At 37.6% G+C, this 18513-nt stretch overlaps 1 long non-coding RNA gene across 1 annotated transcript; it reads left to right on the plus strand.

The window, feature by feature from the left end:
* The first annotated feature begins 13680 nt into the window (after positions 1 to 13680).
* Positions 13681 to 16448, plus strand: LOC137084100 (uncharacterized). The gene is made up of 4 exons (XR_010906699.1): positions 13681 to 13745; positions 15211 to 15362; positions 15471 to 15560; positions 16081 to 16448. It is a non-coding gene; the product is annotated as an uncharacterized lncRNA (long non-coding RNA).
* Positions 16449 to 18513: the final 2065 nt, after the last annotated feature.

Raw genomic sequence — 18513 nt, forward strand, 5'->3', positions numbered from 1 at the left:
CTTTGGGATCTGTCCATTCTTTTTTCTTTTCCTTCCTTGCTTCCTTTCTTTTTTAAAGCATTTATCGAGTACAAAAGCTCTTTGTCTGTGGTTCACTTTTGGGTCTCGGCATCCATCCGTCCGTCTGTTCATCCGTCTGTAAAGCCTATTTAATTATTCATCAAAACGTACAAAGAAAGATGTAGAGCCACCATTAACAATATGCTTGCTTGTCAAACTTTGCTTTTCTAGTTAAAGTAGTTAAAGTAATAGTAGTTATTTCCATTAATTGTGTTTCTGCTTTGTATTTCATTTTGATTGCAGTTCGGGATGTAAAAATCATTCTCTATTACTGTGTGTTTTAAATTATACACATTCCTAATTCAGTGCAAGCTGCATGCAAGGCAGGGCTGGCCCTGACCAATTTGCTGCCCTAGGCAAGATTTAACTTGCAAGGTTTAGCATGTTTTCGGTTGTAGTAACTCTGCAACTGTTTTTTTTTTTTTTTTTTTTTGTAATGCATTTATGTTTTAAATGTATCTATTGTTGCTGTTTTATATTTTGGTTGTGTTTTAAAAATTTTACCCTGAGTCCAGTCCATTCTACCCCGTCATTGTGTTCATCCATCCATCCATCCATCCATCCATCCATCCATCCATCCATCCATCCATCCATCCATCCATCCATCCATCCATCCATCCATCCATCCATCCATCCATCTTTTGTAACCAGGAACTAGGTTCTATATATGGAACCTTTTAGGGGTTCATTCATTATCATTTGTTTTGTCCTTTCCGGATTATATATTTCATATTATTTACAAAACATTTCACTGTATTATTCAGTGTATTCAAATGCATGTATTAATGTATGTGAATGATCACACTATATATATGATCATTCACTTACATTCATAAATGCATTTGAATACATTGAATGCAGTGAAATGTTTTGTAAATAATATGGAATATTTAATCCGGAAAGGACAGGACAAAAATGATAATGAATGAATATTTTTTTTTTTTAAAGGCTGATGACCTATGCCTCAACACAAATATCAAGAGGAATTACACCTAACTGCATAATTGGCAAAAAAAAAAAAAAAAAAAAAAAAATCATGCACACACTATTTATTGAGAACAGCACAACTGTAGAGTAAAAACATTAGGCTCTTAAAAAAGTAAAAAACTGGCATGGATTTTTTTTGTTTTCTTACAAAATCACACTGTATGTGGCCTCTGGAGAGCTTGCATAAGGTTTAAGGTAAAATTATCTGCAATTAATTAGTGATCATTACTATTTTACCACTATGCATTTAGATAAACTGTTCCTTTATTACATTTACCTTTGTCCCTTATTCCTATCTTCGCTGCATCAGAGGGCTTCTGTCTTTTTGACAGTGTCATGTGAACTCTGCTATCCGTCATAAATAATCAGGGAACTTTCAGTGGTACGAGCAGCCAAGCACCCTAAAAAACGACAGCAATCCTGTCTACATTGGATGTGGCGAGAGGCTTTGCAACACAACAAATTCCCAGCATTAAACTGATCGCGCATTCTATTTCTGATGCCCTAGCTGAGCGGGGGAAGAATGATGCGGCGGACCCGGGAAGAGTCGGGGGAGATGTTGTTTTGTTTCTTTGTTCAGTAATATTTTGAATTAATATTAATAAAATAGTATCAGTAATAAAATGAGAAAAATCACACATTTTGGCGCCCCAAAGGATGAGTGGCACCCCTTGCATTTGCCTATTCTGACACTCAAACAGCATGTGTGACACTGCTGTTATACAAAAGCTAGTTTGTATAATTATACTGAGCCAAAGAAAAATATATCAAGTTTTCAAGACCTAAACTAAATGTTGTATAAGTGCATAAACACATACAGAGCATTTTAATTTAAAGAGAATCAGTTACAAACAATGCTGAGATTAAATGTACAGAACATGTGCATATTGAGTTAACTGAACCACAGCTAGTTTTCCAGCCAAGATGGACAATTTTCTGTAACTTGACACTTCAAACCTCTTTTTCTCCATCCCCACCCTCTGTTATTTCTCCATTTAACTTGTCTTCTTGTAACCAACACGGTCTCACTCCCAGCTCGTCAACATGTTGATGCTTGGTCAGGACCCCTCTGCCTCAATTTTTTTTTTTTAACGCACGGGGTAACCCTTTAGCATATTTTTTTAACAAGCAGGGTGCTCCATTAATTTCAATTGTTTGACTTATGCGTCAGATAAAGACACATTTAATTCTTAGCATTTGAAAAAGTAGACATGATTTTATGAATATTTATAGGCTACTTTTATATTTTGGAGTAACTAACCCAACTCCTACCGTAAACCTACCCATTTCTCAACAATATAAAACACATAAGAGGCAAATACTCACGAGCCGCTTTGCTGAACAACTGAACTGCAGTGTGCTGTGAGCTGCTGAAATAAACCAATCAGAGCAGAGATCAACATTAATATTCATGACTCTTCCAAATAAAGCAAAAACAAAGCATTACATCCTAGGGACAATTTATAGGGTTGTAAATGGACCTGTAAAACTGTATCTGGAAAATGTTTGCCCTTAAATAAGCCACATACTTATTGTAGAAATCAGAGATCAATTTAGCATATTGTTTCAACTCATTCTAGGGCACCTTTAATGTTTTAACCACTGAAATGATGACCCCGCAGCTCCGTGAATGCACTCATTTATGTTCTCATTTAAATGATACACGTGACTTTTTAGCATGACGCAATCGGTCACGCAAGATACACGAGAGCCAATGACATTTTATAATCAATGTTGACGTAATGACGCAATTGGTCGAGCCAATGGATTTTCACTATGATATCTAACATAACTTTTCTTCGGGCAGCGATTTTTAAAATTTGATGTGTACATGATCTTTGGCGGATGGAGACGCTGATAGCTTTTGGGGATTTCCTTCACACTTGGAATATTTGTACTTTTTGAATAAATTATGCATGCATAATAAATTGTGTTTTATATCATATACAAATTGGTAGGTTTAGGGAAGGGATTGGGTTGGGTTGCATGTTAATACGTATCTAACTAGCGTAAATAAAAGTAAATGCATATAAAAATATACTCCAACATGTCATAATGGCAAAATCATAAGCCAATATATAATTTCATTATGATGATTTGCCCAACGCATCTGTGTATGATGCCAAAGGTTTCTCATTGAAATTAACAAAGCACCCTGGTCATTGAAAAATGACTCTAAAGAAGTACTCCGTACACTAAAATGTGATGGCGAGGGGTCCTGAACAAGCATCAATATGTTGATGAGATGGGAGTGAGACCGTGTTGAGTTTGTATTCAGCTTTTTTTGTTGTTTTTTGGCTAAATGTTACAAATTAGAAATGAAAGACTCAACTGACCGAAGTATTCAAACGATGAGCCCTGACCTCATTAACATTTCCAGGAAGAGCAGAGCAATGACCTTGTTAACATTTCTGGTGTAATTAATTAATCCACACGAGTGCTGAATCTTTGCCGATTCCTGCCAGCATACAGTCCACTCGGACACAGAGTGAGTGATGTATTGAGGGTGGAGGAGAGGCAGACCGCTGTCAAATTCTCAGGTCACCTGCATGGAGTATGGATGACAGCAGTTGGCTAAAAGCTTAACGGAGGAGATTTAATCTCTGCGCGTTTATAACAACATTTATTTATTTCACAGTAATTCATTTTGAAAGGCTGGAAAAAGCATCCTCTAAATTCTGGACCTGCAGACATAAAATGGCTTTTGTTAGCTGTGTTTCATCGTTCTTTGCAGCAAAGGTTATATTGTACACATGTGCCAGATAGTGTGCACCACCACGCATCATTCTCTTAGTATTCAGGGTTAAAGAGTCTCTGAGTGCTGAATATGATGAATCATTATGTCTTCAGCATGCCACAGTGGTCAAGTTGTTTGTTCAAGGCTTTTTTTTTCTTTTTTTCTCTTGAGCTAATACCAGCACTCTACAAAGAGCAGAGGATAGAGAGAGACCTAAGGCTGTCGGACTATCACGGTCTTACACATTGCTGTTCTCATGCACTGAATGCAAATTGGATCAGGTAATTGGGAGGCAGCTTGAGAGGGCTGCTTCAGATCTCCCTAGTGACAAGCTCTGCTCACAATCATGATTTGGCCCAGATGGACTGTGAAGCACTTACTATGCTTCCCACTTCACATAACCGTCTATATGCCCGAACATAGGCCAGCCTTGCATAGTTATTTTAATGCCACGTCCCATACGTGTACATGATCACCAGGGGTCTCGTTCATAAATACTGTGAGAAGAATGTGCATATGCATAAATACATGCAAAACAGACTGTGAGAAGTGACTACAGCAGTTCACACATAAGTGTTGTTATTGTTAACTAAGATTAAAAGTTTTGAAATAACTATCATTAGCCCCTTTCACACAGCAATACCGGTAACTTACTGCAAAATTACAAGAATCACTTTACCGGTAAATACACATATGCTGTTCACACTTTTCCACTGTAAAAGACACATCACAAAAAAAATACTGGCAAATTCTGTGATGTCAGTCTTCGGAAATTATCTTTTAAAACCCTGTGCTGTTGTCTTCATTCACCCGCAGAAGAAGAAGGACTTTAGTTTCAATATCTGTTCAATTTGATAGCATCTTTTTGATAACTGAGTGACAGGCCTAACGGATGATCAAACAGAATGTCTCAGGTTACGTATGTAACCTATGTTCCCTGAAAACAGGGAACGAGACACTGCGTCCTAGGATGCTTTGAGGGAACGCCTCGGTGTGAAACTACTATCGATTCATGGCATTCCTATTGACCTCTAGCCTGAAAAGCCAGACCCACATCAAGATGTTTGGTCTGGAAACTCAACATTAACAGGGCTCAATCCAAGGGGCGGGATACACGGTTGTCTTTTAAACTCCCTCTGCACGCAATAGGATAGCGCTGCAACCAACCAGAGCAACGAAGGTGAAGCAGAGCTCGTTGATAGATTAAAAATTCGCCTTATCCAGTCGGTAAAACACATCTTCCCTTCTTAAGAATGACTTCAGTGCCGTTCTTTGTTCTTTTCTCATAGAAAAGCTTAACTCCAAGTCTTCCAGAGTCGCAGTCAAAGCTGATTCGAATGACTGCCATTCGCCAGCTTCTGTGTTGACTAGAAGCACGTAAGCACAACTCTGGCGTCATTATGTTAAGTCCCGCCCACCGACTCTATACACGATGTGATTGGCCCGTCAAGAGATTTGGCGTTTACAGCTCAGGTGGGTATTGAGAGTTGCTAGACGACACTTGCGGGCAGATTAGATTTGCTGCCGCTAGGGTGCGTCTAGATTTCTAGGCTAATTGACCGCCCATGAGTCATCATTTTGCAACCTGGAAGTATATAGGGGCAACTTGCAAACATGACATTCACCTTATCGTCTGAAGGGGCTGTTTGGTAGTCAGGCCCCAAAGCGTGGCAAAGAGACACAGTATCTCGTTTCATGTTCTCAGAGAACATAGGTTACATACGTAACCAGAGAACGGTCCCTTTCGAAGGGAATTCGCCCTGCGTCCTAGGATGCTTTGGGGAATGATATACCCTGGTGTCACTTACATTGGACACTACTCAAAGCAAGTTAGCAAGTTATAAACTGGCTGCTATGAACCCAGACATTATGAGGCACAGTCGCAGGATGGGCTCATAAGGCTATCTGGTAAAAATGTCCTGATAAGGCTATCTGATAAAGTGTCTGCTGACTCCTCCCAACTTCAGCTCCACCAGAGACCCTCAGCCTAGTTGCTCTTCAAGGTTCCCTCATCCCACCGGCTCACCCCTGGTCAGTCATCACACCACTTCCACCATGGACTTAGGCATCGCTTATGTCTTCGGATATTATGGCTCCCCCTACGGCGCTTTGTTCAGTTTCCCGCAACTTGTCTATCTCCCTGGTTATCATCATTGAATTAATTTAGTACAGCGTTGTCTGTTTAACCATCTCATTTGTGTTCACTATTTAAGTTGTTCCTTCTCTTGCACTCCTTGTTCCTTCACCGTTATGCTAAGTTGTATTGTGCTATTTCCTGTTCTCCTGTCTTTGGAGTATTTATAATTAAAGTGTCATGAACTGGCTTTTTTTATTTTTTCATACTGTTGTTGCCTGAGGTCAATTTATGACATATGTTACATTACATGTGTGTTTTTTATTGTTTTGGTTTGTTTTCTCTTTCTCTTTCTCTTTCTCTTTCTCTTTCTCTTTCTCTTTCTCTTTCTCTTTCTCTCTTATGTCTGTTTTATTAGTTTTACCTAGAACCATTTGGAAAACACGGCTGTTCATTATAGAGTCATCACGCTAGACGTAAGGAGGACGTTCGATGCAATGAGTGATGTTTGACCAATGTACTGACGTGCTGGCTTGTTAAAAGGCCCTGGTTTTCATGAATGGGCAGTGAGGGCTGATCTGCGCGAGCTCTCACTCATTTTCTGTAATTTCCGTACTTTCTTGTAAAGTACCATGATTATCGGTTAGACGCTTGACTACTTGGGTCCGAGTTAACATCCTTTTTGTATCTGTTTGATGTATTATTCTTATACTAGTCTTGCCTGAGAGATTATGTGCATGCGCCAGAGTTTGATTAAGTACAGGTGTTTTGAGATCAACGTGTTACATGCTAATGTTTAGAGACAACACTGTGTTTTCACTCGGCCAGGTATTGAGTCTTTGATTTATTTTAGTTATCGAATTGAGATTATGTGTTGTATTATTTGGATAAGTAGGCTAGTATTATTTGGATAAGTAGGCTAGTTTATGTTCTATGTGGGTTAGTTAAAGAGAGAGATCACCCTAAATTGTATTTTGGTTTGGCATTCAGCATAGTTTATTTAAAGGTGCCCTAGAATGATTTGAAACAATATGTTAAATTGTTCTCTATCTACATAGAGGATATGTGGCTATTTAAGGGCAACAACTGTCCAGACCCAGGTCCATTTACAACCCTATAAATTGTCCCTAGGACGTAATAAACGTGTAGGATGTAAAAATAAAAGAACCAATAAATGTGAACATATAGCATAATAATGAAACCAAAAAAAAAAAAAAAAAAGTCGCCCAAATCAACGATTTAATAAATCAGGTAAGCTTCACTACATTTTGTTTGTAAAATGCACTCATAGGCATGTCTACTGCCTACACATTCAAATCTCACAAAAATGTTGCGTCATCATCCCGTTTACATCTTATAAGCATGTAACAACGTCTATGGGGTTATTACATTCAATACTAATAAGTAATAGGCTATTTTCTACACTGGTTTTGAGGCTCTTTCCAAAACGCTGGGTTTTGATGGGCGTGCCGCACTGGAGACTTGGAAGTAAACGCCCATGGCTAGGATTGGATAAGATGTGCATATTTAATGAGCCTCAGCTCTCATCATATCTACGCCCCTGTCTGTTCACATGAGAGATTGTTTTGAAAGTGGCAACCGTAATTATACTTTCGATCACAGGGATAGTAAACGTCTTTATCAAACAAACACAATTATTTATTTCTTTTCCACCTGCAATTGATTGGACTAATATTGTTGTATTACATAGCCTGCACGATCAGACGATATAAGTGTAAACTGCGCAGACACACACACACGTGCGCAAGTGTGATCGCACCCTTCAAATGTCAAGTAAAGAGAGAGTGACCAGCACAGAACAAGAAAGGAATATTATGAGATTCATCGGCCTGCCAATGGGCTTACGTTTTGGTAGCCCATCTAGAAAACACATAGCCCCAGGGCATTACATGTCTGAGGCCAGTGTGCTAAAGGTATGTTCTGTTAGACATGTACACATAAGCAAAACGATCTATAACAATGCAATACTATCACATATAAAAAACACGTTTTACTCACACAAGTGTGTTGCACCATTCCTGTCGGATCAAATATAGAAGAAAGAGCATTGTGTTTTAATCTCAAATGCCTGTAAATCCAGCATCGACGTGATGAGATTTGTTTACAAATTATTCTGCAATGAAATTAAGCGAACTGAAATTAAGTGAAATGAAGACTTCCCCACGTGAGCTGGAACTTCATTAACAATAAAGTTCAACCACACATCCATAATATTAGGATCCGAAGTAAGCTTATGCGACTGTGTTCGTCCAAAACCAGGAATAGCACAATATCTTGCTATCATCTTCGCAGCTCCATGAGTCAGTGGGCGGGGCCCAGAATTAGATGTGCTGGAGAGACGGTTTCATTGCGCGATGACATATAGATGCGGCACACAATCGTTTTCTGGGCCTGCTGTCTATAAAAGCTATTTTTGACTAACAGTGAAGTTTTCAGCTCTGAAACTTACAGGATATTTTTATATTACCATGACCTTTTATATATCAAAAGCTCAAGGGAGAGTTGATTCCTCAATTCATCACCCCTTTAAACTATGTTTTGGAACTGTATTTACCTGTCTTCATCTTCCTGCCTCTATACCCTGTAATGCAAGTTAATCTCAAACTCTGGATCAAACCTGAATTGACAGAACGTTTATATCGAGCTTTGTTAGCCTGTTGAACCTGATCTGAACCAGGTAGGATTTATATGGATTTTTTCAACTCAACTCTCAGAATTTGTTTGACTTTGATGTCATACACCAATCGGACTGCGCAGCGCTGCTTTAATTAGAACATGTTTTAATTGTTTCTTCTGTTTTAGGGCACATTTTCAGGTTCTTTAGTTGTGTTCAAGTGTTTCTTGTTAGTCATTATTCCATGTATTTTTAAACTTGCCTTGTCATGCATTGTCTACCTGCTGTGATTAGTCTCAGGCTACATCTACATTAATCTGGATACATTTGAAAACTGTGTTTTAATTTCTCCATTTACACTAGAGTTTTCAAGCATTTTCCATCCACAATGAAAATGTTAAATTCACGTTACTGTGCATGCATAAAGCTCCATGAGATGATACAGACTTAATAACCTCATGCTTTTCTTCTGGCAGGATCATTTTATTTAGCAAAACATCTCGCCATTCCCTGATGCGTCCAGGTCACACTCAGTCACCAAAATATATTTTGTCTAAAGTGTAACCGCTCATGTTTTGCCACATGACGGCAATTTTGACATCATCTTTGCAGGACTGTGATATGAACAGTGTAAAGTAATATATCTTTAGCAACAGGGTGAAAGTGAATGGCACATAACAGGCAGAATAGCGGTATATACATACATAACTATCTGTTCAATATGCATCACATGACTAAATATGCCTCATAGTTTTCAAATACCTTGGCCTTTACGGTCCACACTACAATGCGAAGGACAAATGCTTTCTCAGTGAGGATGGAAGGCGAAAACGGATAGAAAAAGATGTAAACAAAAAATTCTTAGTGCGGACAAGGCCTCATGTGTCTTTGCCAAGCCTTGTCAAGCCTTTGTGTTTGTTGATGTGATTGAATAAACTGCACATAGGTTCTATAACTCACCTACTACAGTGGACGTTTGTGACATAAATATAAAAGGCATAAGCAATTTCTGTATTGAAACTTCATAACTGGAATAGAGTTACATCACTTTTATACAAATATAGATTTGCAATAGACCAGCAAAAGGTTTTTTTTTTTTTTTTTTTGTTTTTTGTTTTTTCACAATGAGTATAGTAGTTAAGTGAACACAAAACCTCAATAATTGTATTAGCATAACATATTCATAATGTAAGCTTAAAATATATTTCAGATAAAAAAATCAAGCATTGTCAAGCAGTGTTCATTTTGAAAGCATTTTTAATTTTTTTTAATTTTTAGTCATTAGTTATAGTCCTTTTGACTAAAACGCCTTTTTAGCTTGTCATATTTTAGCCATTTAGCTTTATTGAAATCACATGACTTTGGTTATTTTAAACGCACATCAAACCACTGATATGAAACAAAAGATTCTTAAAGGTTTCGAAGCTTCATGAAGAATTGTTTCAAAAGCGCCTATTAGTAGATGTAGTCAAAATAAAGCCCTTGAACTGTAACTTTAACGATTCACCTAAAACGTTTTTCACTCGCTACATCACTCATGTGTCTTCATTTGACTAAACGGCTGCAAATTGCATTCTGGGGTAAACAGCACTGATAAATTGAAGGCATTGTATAAACAGCTGCAGCTATAATGCGAATTTTTGTGCTGAGCAGAACCTCATACAGTGATCGATTTAGACAAAGACAATTCAATATACATAAAACCATTGAGTGAGGCATTATGATTTATGCTTGTGAAATTTTATAGCACACATTTTACAGATGGCTGTCTGTGAGTGCTTCCAATCAAGCTGGCCTACAATGTCTTTCACACTATAAACAGAGCAAATCTTGATAGTAGGAAATGTCTAGGAATCTGCTGCTAGAGGGTTTATGTGAAAAGGGAAGCGTCTGTGGTTGAGGAATTATCACATTTATAACTCGTTCTTCTGCGTAGGTAACAATGTTGAAGTATCACTGTTGATCTTACAGCTGGATTTTTGCCAGTTGATCAAACACTCCAGTAACTCAAGTATAGCAGGAGTTGGGATTTCACCGCCAGAGATAAAATTGCCAAGGGAGGAGAGATGAGATGCTGGTAAATTAACAAGACATCTGTGCTTAACATTCAGCAGGTGGTATTAATCTGACAAGTTGACTGTCATCTCAAATTATCTACAGAGATAAGAAGCAAAAATACATTGGAATCACAAATTTATTCTTCAGTTCATCATTGGTTTTATTTTGGCCACAAAATGCAATATATACCAATTAATGTCAATTAATACTGTAAAAATCAAGTAAGAAAAAAAAATATAGTACATAAAATACAATAAACAATCAAACAGCTCTAAGCATAGCAGTTTAATCTATTCCCCTTTTGAAGGGAGGGAAAGGTGCCCTGATGGCCCCCTGGTGTGCCCCTTCACCACATCAGTGGAGTCAGCAGAATAGTTGGTGATTTGAGAGTGAATGTCAGAATGATGGGATGGCTTTCATCAAGGGTCTGAAGGCCACTCTTATCCATCCAGATAGACTTTCTGAAACTGCAAGATCAGCTGCATTCCCAGTGCTTCATCTCAGCCCCAAACAAAGGGAAGCCACTGAAATAAATCACACACAGACTTCTGACTTCACAACAGAGGGTTAAATGTAGGCATGTGAATAGTCCTTTAAAGGGGTACTATTATGTCCTTTTACAAAGTATTTACATTTGTTTTTGGAGTGTACTAGAATATGTATAACAATTATTTTCACATATTTATCTCTCTCATATTTACACGCCAATTCGTTCCAGTTTTGATGAAGCCCCTTTGATTTTTTTGATATAGAAATACGAAATGTGCTGTGATTTGTTAGCTGGCCCACTCCAATAGTGAATGATCACATCTAAATTCCAATAGTAAATGATCACATACTCCAATAGTGAATAAACACATACTCCAATAGTGAATGATCACATCTAAATTCTTTTTTCACATCTAAATTCTAAATTCTCACGACAGTTGGCCGAATTAAAATTCTGTGAATTGCTACATTTTTCAGTTTGCCAAATTGAAATTCTGTGAATTGATGCATAACAGAAATTCAATTTGGCTAACTGAAAAATTTAGATGTGAACAGTCACTTGAATTTTTTCAATTGGAGACCTGAATTATTTTTTACAGTGCTTGTGACTGACACCACTTAGTGAATGTCTTGGAAATGTCACACCCCTTACCATAACAGATGTAAATATTAAGGATGTAATTTTAAATCATTTCAAGCATTATTAAGACTTCAAACAAACAAACAAGAGAATCGTCCAGGGGTGCGTTTCCCGTACAACGATGTAACTCGCTGCTTAACTACCATAGTACGATGCATCGTTGAAGAAATCAACTAGCTAGTCACAACTGTTTCTCAAAACTGTTATGTTGGAAATTTGTTGTTGAACCATGATGGTAAATGATGTCACACAGATAGTGGAGTAATAGTTTAAATTAGTTAGTTTGAGATCAAATTATTGTTAGATTGTTGCTACAACCCCAAATCAGAAAAAGTTGGGACAGTTTGGAAAACGCAAATAAAAAAAGAAAGTAGTGATTTCTAAATTTACTTTGACTTGTATTTCATTGCAGACAATATGAACACAAAATATTTCATGTTTTGTCTGGTCAACTTCATGTAATTTGTAAATATGCATCCTTTCCTGTCATTCAGACCTGCAACACATTTCAAAAAAAGTTGGGACAGGAGCAATTCAGGGCTAGTAATGAGGTAAAAGGGTTAAATAATGATGTGATTTGAAACAGGTGATGTCAACAGGTGACTGAAATTATGATTTGGTACAAAAGCAGCATCCAAGAAAGATCTAATCCTTTAGGAGCAAAGATGGGCCGAGGATCGCCAGTTAGCCAACAAATATGTGAGAAAATTATTGAAATGTTTAAAAACAATGTACCTCAAAGAAAGATAGGAAGAGATTTGGATATTTCACATTCAACAGTGCATAACATAATTACAAGATTCAAGGAATCTGGAGGAATTTCAGTGCGTAAAGGACAAGGCCGCAAGCCTAAGCTGAACAACCGTGATCTCCGATCCCTCAGGCGGCACTGCATCAAGAATCGTCATTCATTTATAGGCGATATCACCACATGGGCTCAGGACTACTTTGGTAAACCTTTGTCAAGTACCACAATACGTAGTTACATCCACAAATGCCAGTTAAAACTGTACTGTGCCAAAAGGAAGCCTTATGTTAACAGTGTCCAGAAGCGCCGTCGACTTCTCTGGGCTCAGAGGCATCTGGGATGGACCATTACACAGTGGAAATGTGTACTGTGGTCAGATGAATCAGTATTTCAGGTATATTTTGGGAGGAATGGACGCCGTGTGCTCCGGACCAAAGAAGAAAAGGATCATCCAGACTGTTACCAGCAACAAGTCCAAAATCCAGGGTCTGTCATGGTATGGGGTTGTGTCAGTGCCCTTGGCAAAGGTAACTTGCACTTCTGTGAAGGCACCATTAATGCTGAAAAGTACATAGAGATTTTGGAGCATAATATGCTGCCTTCAAGAAGATATCTTTTCCAGGGATGTCCATGAATATTTCAACAAGACAATGCAAAACCACATTCTGCACACATTACAAAGTCCTGGCTGCGGAGGAAGAGGGTATGGGTACTTGACTGGCCTTCCTGCAGTCCCGACCTGTCTCCAATAGAGAATGTGTGGCGCATTTTGAAGCGCAAAATGCGACAGCGAAGACCCCGTACTGTTGCCCACCTTAAGACTTCTTTGCAGGAAGAATGGGACAATATTACACCTGAAACACTTCATCACTTGGTGTCTTCAGTCCCTAAACGTCTTTTAAGTGCACTGAAAAAAGTATAACTTTAGTGTTGTTCGTTTAATGTGTATTTTGTCATTGAAATAGCTTAATTTTTTTAATTTTTTCATGTCAAGTAAACATTTTAGCTTAGATTTATGGTTCAATCCATTTTTTTACATTGATAGAATCTAAATGGGCAGCGGGACATTAAACTGAATTTATTAATTTGATCAGAGCATTTTTTTTAGATTAAGCAGGATTTGCACATGCGCATTGTTGACTTGCAGATCCCGCTCTCTGTGGTTCAAAAAAAAAAAAAAAAAAAAAAAAGTCTGAGAACTGTCTGAGAAGAACACAGCACGAACTTGAGCGGTGGCCGTGACGATAACGTCATTTCAACGGACGTCAGACCCATCCAGCCAGGCTCCGAGACAGAACTACGAGGAACATTGATAAGGTAAGAGAAACTGTGTCTACCGTTAACGTTTTTACCTCAAGTATATCTGACGGGACTTGAGTCTGGCCGTAATTTCAGCGCTAACGCTTGATAGCGTGTAAATTAACTTTTAAGATAGCACTCGAAATGTTCGTAATCTTCATTCAAACTATAACGTTCGGTTATTTTAGCCCCTCATTGGGCGGGTGAGTAATAACCTAAATGCATGCAAACTATCTAAATTCATTTTGTGGGGGCATTGACCGTGTCAAGGGAAAGAGTTAACAATAACATTTCTCGAAACAAGTGCAGTTATAGCCTATATAAGCTACAATATTTTCTGCTTAACTTTTATTAGACTCCAGTTCAAAAGAAAAGTGTGTTTTTTCGCTGAGCACATTCTCTGCAGTCCGAGCGCGCTGAAGCGCTTGCTCATATATCTGAGGTAAATCATTAACACCATCACTGCTTACAGTATTGAACTAAATACATTACAATCAGCTAAAACGAATAAGCAGGTTACTTTTCTGAAAAAGAGTGCTCCCGAGTCTGTGTTTCTCACAGTTTGCGTGAATCGCGGCACAGTTCCACAGATCCACACACACAAAATACCGGCAAAATACTCGCAGCTCTTAAAGGGGCCACACTCTATTCCAGCTCTTAAAGGGTTAGTTCACCCAAAAATGAAATTAATGTCATTAACTCCTCACCCTAATGTCGTTCCTTACTTTTAAGACCTCCATCTTCACACACAGTTTAAGATATTTTATATTTTAGTCCCAGAGCATATGCAGTCAATGCTTACTGTCCATTTCCAGAAAGCTAATAAAAACATAATCAAAGTAGTCCATATGTGACATCAGTTGGTTGATTAGATTCTCTTGAAGCATCGAAAATACATTTTGGTCCAAAAATATCAAAAAGACTTTATTCAGCATTGTCTTCTCTTTCGTGTTCCTAAAAAAAAGATTAAAACGGTTCGTGAATCAGTGAATTGATCAATGATTCGGATCGCCAATGTCACGTGATTTCAGCATTTTGGGAGTTCGACAACCGATCCGAACTGCTGAAATCACGTGACATTGGCGATCCGAATCATTGATTAATTCACTGATTCATGAACCATTTTAATCTTTTTTTGAGGAACACGTCGTAGATTGAAAGTCATAGTTTTTGTGATACTTGGACCAAAATGTATTTTCGATGCTTCGAGATTCGAATTAACTAACTGATGTCACATATGGACTGCTTTGATGATGATTTTATGAAAGTGAATGTTTTAGGTCGGCATATAGCAGAGAATAGACTGGGCACACGACTACTCGTTTAAGTATGGCATTTGCCATACCCTGGCATTCCACATTTTTAGACCTAACTGTTGATTCACTAATGAGTTGTTGTTGTTGTAATTTAGTACGGTTGTGCTGGGGATTCTGTTTTGTGTTCACCATCTTCTAAACTTATTTCTGTATGCTCTACTTTTAAGATCAATTTAAGTTCATGCGAATTACAACAGTTCCTTTGGTGACAAGTTGGATTACAAGTTCTTGGTGCAGTTGGACAAGCACTCCACCAAACTGTTGGAGGTCATCAGGAGCAAGGGAGGAGTCCACCAGGACATTGCAGGTTTTAGATGAGGTATCTATGAATTTGATAATCAGTGGGATCCATGGCTGAATAGTGTTTTTTTTTTTTTTTTTTTTTGTAATTGTTTAATTTTAATTCATAGTTATTGTTCTTACTCAGACTGCAGACATCACCATCAGAAGAGAATGCATCCTCAAATCTCTGATCTACCTCGGCGAACCTTTTGCGCACCTTTTCAAAGAATACCAGGTAAGGGCATCTCTCTCACTTGCTCACACAAATAACACCTACAGACTAACATGGTCATAGTCTAGGTTTTCCTAGCCACTTTTAATAAATAGGGGTGTGATGAGAAACTCAGCTCACAAGATGAGATTTTAACACGATTTATAAGAAATCTTTGTTGCTGAATTTTGAGCTGTGAACACTTAGACCATATCTAGACGTACCAAAACAATCTTTTTTTTCCTTGTCTTCCCTGGAACACTGTCAAAATAAGTGTGTCCAAAGGAATCCATTTGCAAATGACTTAACACCTATATGCTATGTAAAATCCATGCCTGGTCCTCTCTCTTCCTTCACTGTCGTCGCTCCTCCTTTTATTCTCCCTTCACTCCTCTGTGAAAGCTCTGAGACCAGTGTGACGTGCAGTTGGCACTGATCATCCAATTACTTACCGGCCTCGCTTTGCTCTCACTCGTCATAAGAGCTGAAAATGGGAGAGTTCTGAAACTATAATGTACTTATTTTCTCTTTGTTTTTTATGCAGGAAAATGAGATTGAAGAACTGGAGCAAACAACCATGGCGATCTTTATCACTGGGAAAGAGGATCCTCTTCATCCACCAAAAGACATTAAAATTGTCATTGAAGGATCAGAGGTCCGGAACCTGCTTGCTATATTGCATACAAATAGGTTATATTTAAAGGTTTAGTTCGCCCAAAAACGAATATTCTGTCATTAAAGGTCCCGTTCTTCGCAATTCTATCTTTCAAACTTTAGTTAGTGTGAAATGTTGCTGTTAGAGCATAAATAATACCTGTAAAATTATAAAGCTCAAAGTTCAATGCCAAGCGAGATATTTTATTTAACAGAAGTTCCCTTTCAAAGCCTACAGCGAACGGCCGGTTTGGACTACACCGCTGCACTTCCTGCTGTAATAACGTCACTAGAACCGTTTGTTGACTAACGCTCCACCCACAAGAACACACAAAATAGGGGGCGTGGTCTCGTTGCTCTCCTACGTGGAGAAGAGCGCGCATTCAGCGCTTGCATCGCCCCGTTATGGTAAGAGGCGGGACCTTTCCGGGCAAAGTGCGCTAAGCTGCTGTCCAATCACAACACGGGAAGCGCTGGCCCAATCAGAACTCTTTATGGGTCTTAAGAGAGAGAAATGACATTGGTGTCATTAAAGGCCTGTCTGAGCCATCGGATTTCAACTAAAATATCTTCAATTGTGTTCCGAAGATGAACAGAGGTCTCACGAGTGTCGAACAACATGAGGATAAGTGATTAATGACAGAATTTTTATTTTTGGGTAAACTAACCCTTTAAATGTAGAGCTTACAGCTCTGTATCAGAAACTGATGCAGTGTTCACTGTTCACTGTCTGAGGAGCAGTTCCAGGATTTGTCTCTGGTGTTCAGCTGAAAGAGACTGTTCATCATCATATACATTTATGGACATGAAATACATTTGTATCTTAATATTTTAATTGTATTTTAGGATGTTTTATGGTGAACTGTGTTGTCAGGACAAACATTCCTAATTTAATATTACTACTAATGTGATGTCATCAAGTGGTGATTTGATTATTTGTAACAAATTTGTATTTTTGTGTGAAGCAGACTGTTCTTCATACATGTGAACATGTTCATTGAACAATAAATATAAATGTGTTCTAAAGGAAAGTGTTATGATAGTCATTGATCAAAATGTTTTAAAAGCTTTTTTTTGTTTTGATTATACATTTTAAATAATGACATCTTAATTTGAGACAACCTAAAATAATTAATTTACTTTGGCCTATAAATATTACTTTGTTTTAATTTAAATAATTAGTTTATCCCAACATAAAATAATGATTTGTTAGTTTGATCCAATTTAAAATAATTAGTTTGTTCCAATCTAAAATAATTAGTTTGATCAACCTTTAAAAAGTGGTTGCATGGATTTAAACTTTTCAAATTAAACTAAATTAAATTATTTACTTGAGTCAATGTAAAATATTTCGTGTGATCGATTACTTCAATTTTTTTAAGTTGATCCAAGGGTTTTATTTTTTCAGTGTGTTGTGAAAAGGAATGGCAACATTACAAAGTGGTAAATGCTTTACTGTCCCAACTTTTTTTGAAATGTGTTGCAGGTCTGAATGACAGGAAAGGATGCATATTTACAAATGACATGAAGTTGACCAGACAAAACATGAAATATTTTGTGTTCATATTGTCTGCAACGAAATACAAGTCAAAGTAATTTTAGAAATCACTTCTTTTTTTATTTTATTTGCACATTCCATATTGTCCCAACTTTTTCTGATTTGGGGTTGTACAAATTACAGACGTGATCTGATGACTAATTCTCATTTCCCTGTAATTTTTCTCTATTTCCAGATTTTGATAGGCAAGGTAAGTTTATTTATATAGCAAATTTCGTACATTTTGGTAATTAAACAATAATCACAATTTAAAAGTAAGGAAAACATTTTTTCAACAGTTTTAAAAGGAACTGTTAACTGACATACATTGATAATATGGCTATAAAAGGAATTAAAAGAGTAAAAAAAGATACATAGATAAACTTCTCATCTGGTAATATTTTTTTTTTTAGAGTACTTTGTTTGTCTCTAATATTTAATTATTTCCCAATTTTCTCTGGGACTTCCCCATACTGGTTGTCTCTTTTTTTGGGGGATTTTTTTTTGGCACGTCTAAATCTTTTGGACGTCTCCAATCTCTTTCACCTCGGCCTGGCAGAGCTAGGATTATTTCAGTCCAATCTCCAATTTATCACCCACACAGTTTGGGTGTTCTTATATACTAGAGTACACATACTCACATGCGAAAATGGTGCTTTAAAGGTGCACTGTATAAATTGTAGCTGTATCTAGCAATATGTTTGCCAATGTCACCAAAGTGCCAAAGTCGAGAGTTTTTGTTCCAACTGCAAAACTTTGTGATACTGTTTGAAATGTTCATTGGAA

Source organism: Pseudorasbora parva, chromosome 1 (assembly GCF_024679245.1).
Source record: "Pseudorasbora parva isolate DD20220531a chromosome 1, ASM2467924v1, whole genome shotgun sequence".
Taxonomy (NCBI): Eukaryota; Metazoa; Chordata; class Actinopteri; order Cypriniformes; family Gobionidae; genus Pseudorasbora; species Pseudorasbora parva.